The sequence below is a fragment of the Octopus bimaculoides genome, chromosome 2 (genome assembly GCF_001194135.2).
Source record: "Octopus bimaculoides isolate UCB-OBI-ISO-001 chromosome 2, ASM119413v2, whole genome shotgun sequence".
NCBI lineage: Eukaryota > Metazoa > Mollusca > Cephalopoda > Octopoda > Octopodidae > Octopus > Octopus bimaculoides.
The window spans coordinates 5,988,805-5,993,177 of NC_068982.1; positions in this window are offsets into that span (position 1 = coordinate 5,988,805).

Sequence of the window (4,373 nt, forward strand, 5' to 3'; positions counted from 1 at the left end):
TTGGTAGTGCAGACACTTGTTGAAAACAAGATGTATGTTGATGATCATGACGACGACGACGAAAATGATGATGATGCTGATGATGATGATTCTGATGCTGATGATGATGATAATGAAGATGATGATGCTGATGCTGATGATGATGATGATGATGATGCTGATGATAGCCACTTAGGGAGATGAAGGAAAATACGAAGAAATACAGTATTACAAAGGAAGGTTTAAAATATTCTTTTCTGCTCTAGGTACAAGGCCCGAAATTTTGGTGGGAGGGGGCCAGTCGATTAAATCAATCCCAGTACGCAACTGGTACTTAATTTATCGACCCCGAAAGGATGAAAGGCAAAGTCGACCTCGGCGGAATATGAACTCAGAATGAAAAGACAGACGAAATACGGAAGATTAAAAATATAAAAGAAAAAACTTACACGGAAAATAAGATTTGTATTTTAAAATTAAACGTCTACAAGCATTAGTCAAGGCATTCGATGATCATTTTTTAAAAATCAGCCCATTTCTTTTTCTTTTGTGTATAATTACTCAATTGTGAATCTTTCCTGAAGAACTCTTGGCTTATATTGGGCAAGTGAGGGGCCTACGTACTCTGTATTATTGACATATACCACTTCGCACTGTCATCAGAAATTTATACAAGTTCCTTATTGAACAGTACTGAAATATTTTATGCATTTCGTATGTTTTATTAGATCATTATTGGTCGTGCAAAGCAAGGCGGCGAGCTGGCAGAATCGTTAGCGCTGGACGAAATGCTTAGCGGTATTTCGTCTGGCGCTACGTTCTAAGTTCAAATTCCACCGAGGTCGACTTTGCCTCTTATCCTTTCGAGATCGATAAATTAAGTGCCAGTGGAACACTGGGGTCGATGTAATCGGCTAGTCCCCTCCCCACAAATTTCAGGCCTTGTGCCTAGAGTAGAAACGATTATTTGTTATGCGAAGCGAAGTAGAAAAGGGACAGAATCGTTAGAACATCGGGCAAAATGCTCAGCTGTATTTCGTCCGTCTCTACGTACTAATTTCACCCAGGTCGGCTTTACCTCTCATCCTTTCAGGGTAGATAAAGTAAGTACCAGTTGAGCTCTGGGGTCGATGTAATCGACTTATTCTCTCCCATGAAGTTTCTGGCCTTGTACCGAAATTTGAGGTCATTGTTAATCATACGAAGAGCTTTGAATATAACTACGTCCAGAGAAGAGGTTGGATTTTTATCGATGAGTACGTGTTTGTGTTCATAAAATATGGGTTCTTCCTCAAATGAGCAATTCCTTCTCAGGAGTGGTACCATTTCGCAATTCTTATTGTCCCACCTTTTTTTTTTTCAATTTTTTTCGTTTGTGTCTTTTTCTGTTTCTTCCGCCTACGTTTCGTCTCCATCCTCATTGACAAATGGAATTGGTATTGCTGGCAAAAGGTGTAATCCTGATTGTTTGACTCCGGGTAATGTTTTTGTTGCTATGGATGGATTCTCTTCTCTTCTCCGGTTGTGGCTAGAAGAGGGGAATTTTGGGTTCCATGATTCGCTCTTGCCAAAAATGTTGGGGCCATGTTTTTTGTCCGAGTTACGATTTGTGTTGGTGTCGCAATCTCCGTGTTTGGTATTGTTATTGTTTCTTTTATTTCTCAGGAGTTTCTGTGCAAAAAGCGCTTAAATTGCTTCTACAACAGCATGCAGAGCAGTTGCGCCATCTGCTGTGGAGGCTGAGTTTTAAGGCCTTCCTCTCAACACACTCTACAGAACATGGTTCCGCTATTGCTTTGTGGTCTTGCGGGATAATAAGGACGTATATACCCATGATGACCCCTATATGATCGTCTATTGTATATCTACACTGAACACGCAAAAGTTGTGGTATGAAGTTCATTACTAACCAGGAGTCGACATCGTCTACGGTGTCCTTGGCGCTGACTCGTGATCCGCCATCCCAAATACTTTGGTATCAGTTTATGCGCAAATGTATCACGTAGAAAACGGATTGTGACTTGGTCTTGTCCATTTCTTAAAAGTAAAACATACGATGTTATATGTCCTCCCTCTCCCAATAAAGATTTTAATTAAAATATCTGCCGAGCAAAATGCTTGGTGGCATTTCGCCCGTCTTCACGTTCTGCGTTCAAATATCACCGAGGTCGACTTTGTCTTTCATCCATTAGGGAGCGATAAAATTAAGTACCAGTTGAGCATCTGGATCGATGTAATCGGCTTCTCCACTTCCCCACGTCCTCGAATTTGCTAGCCTTGTACCAAAAGTTGAACCCAGTTAAAATATCTGCTAGGGCCGTTTTTAAGTCTTCCATGGACGGAATCAAGAAAGCCCACGTGGACTTAGCAAATAACTCGTAAGTTACTCTCTTCCTATTTAGTGCACTTATGATCGATTGAGGCAATTTGATGCCTGTTATATGAACAAAATATGGCCAAGCCTTCGTAAAATGTTCCATACCTACGATTTTGTACGAAAGAACGTTTGCTGCAAATAACGTTCTGTTATTCATATTTACGTTCAACGTCGTATATGCAATCATGCTGTTGTTGTTGTTGCTTCTACTCTCAATATTGTAATGAAACGTGATGTTTATGATGTGTTTTTCAGTCATTCGTTTATGCATTCATTAATGTTTTTGGTTACATTTTGTCTTATTTCCTTTGTTGGTTATTTCTACGGAGTGGAACCGAAGAATGAAGCCATTTAAAACGAAAACATGCTTTGTTGTTTACGCCCAGGAAGGATTAGACCCTCCCCACACATACACAGGTCGCAAGTCATCCGAATCACTTAGGGGTACTGTGATAAGAACTTCCCTGTACTTTTCATTCTACGCACTAAGCTTAGAGTAGGTGCCCTCACTCGGGCCGTTCTTCCTACATTTACTTACTTCTCACAAGTTTACTGGATGGAGAGGACTCCGCTTCCACTGTCAGCCATCTTTCAGCGTGGAACTTGTAAAAAAAAATTATGAGGATTGATTGAAAAGGAATGTATATATCTTCGGTCCTTTCAGTTTCGACCATTATGCAATCTCTTTTACAATAGCAAGCAAAGACTGCTTGCTTTTCCCGGTCAAAGGAAGGGTGGTGGAATGATCTTCGCGATAGAGTCGTCTGATAGCCGGGTTCATTCCATATATGGATGGCCTGGACCTATTCTCGTCAAGTGCTGAGCTGCAGGCTCACCGTCCTTTCCTAGTTAACGTTGGCTCTTGTCATTGCCCAATTTTCTCTTAAAGTATTGCCGATCACCTTGATGTTTCTGCTATCCGACACCAATTCAGTGACGTCGTCTGCATATATAAAAGTGAGTTTTCTGGGATGGCTGGTTTTGATTCTGTTGTTGTAGGTGGATATCATTGTTGCTGATGCTGGTCTTAGGGTTGCCACTGTTACTGCCGTTCGTGCAACTACCAACGTTCTTACTCCCTTTGCTGCTGCTGCTGCTGTTACTGCTATACTTTGCAACTGTTGTCGAGGCTGTCGTGTCAGTTGTTGTGGAATTTTCTTTCCCATGTTTGTTACAGAGGAAAGAAAACTTTGAGGTGATCTTCCGCACCACACAAGAGAAATCTTGGTCTGTTCTCGACTACAACATGCAACTCCACTACACTGTGTCTGTGAATAAGTTCTGGGATCTTTTCCACGCTCTTCGGTTTAATCTGGATGATCTCCACTGTGGTCCTAAACCAAAACTTCCTCTCCGTTCGCCTAACGCCGAGTGTCATTATCCCTACAAAAGCAACACATGCTAATAGCCTCCAGAAGTCCTGTCAGATGGAACTCTTTCTTACTCTAACTGATCCTTCTCCCTAAATATGTTCCTTGTGTGGTACTGGAACTATTAAATACCTTAGCGCAAGGATTTCGCTCTTCAATAGGACCTACATGCTCCTGAGCTGCCATCCCTTGGTCACATGATCTATATCTGCCCATATTTCTTTAAGAGCTCTCTACTACTGAACATGTGTTGCTGCTTTTGGGGATCAGATTTTAACTGAGTCGCCGTGACACACCACCATCTTTTGGGCGGTTGCTTCCAAAATTATTGATACTGCTGTTGTACTGATGATTTATTATTATTATTATTATTATTATTATTATTATTATTATTATTCTCTTTTACTCTTTTACTTGTTTCAGTCTTTTGACTGTGGCCATGCTGGAGCACCGCCTTTAGTCGAGCAAATCGACCCCAGGACTTATTCTTTAGAAGCCTAGTACTTATTCTATCGGTTTCTTTTGCCGAACCGCTAAGTTACGGGGACAAAAACACACCAGCATCGGTTGTCAAGCGATGTTGGGGGGACAAACACAGACACACAAACACATACACACATACATATATATATATATACATATATACG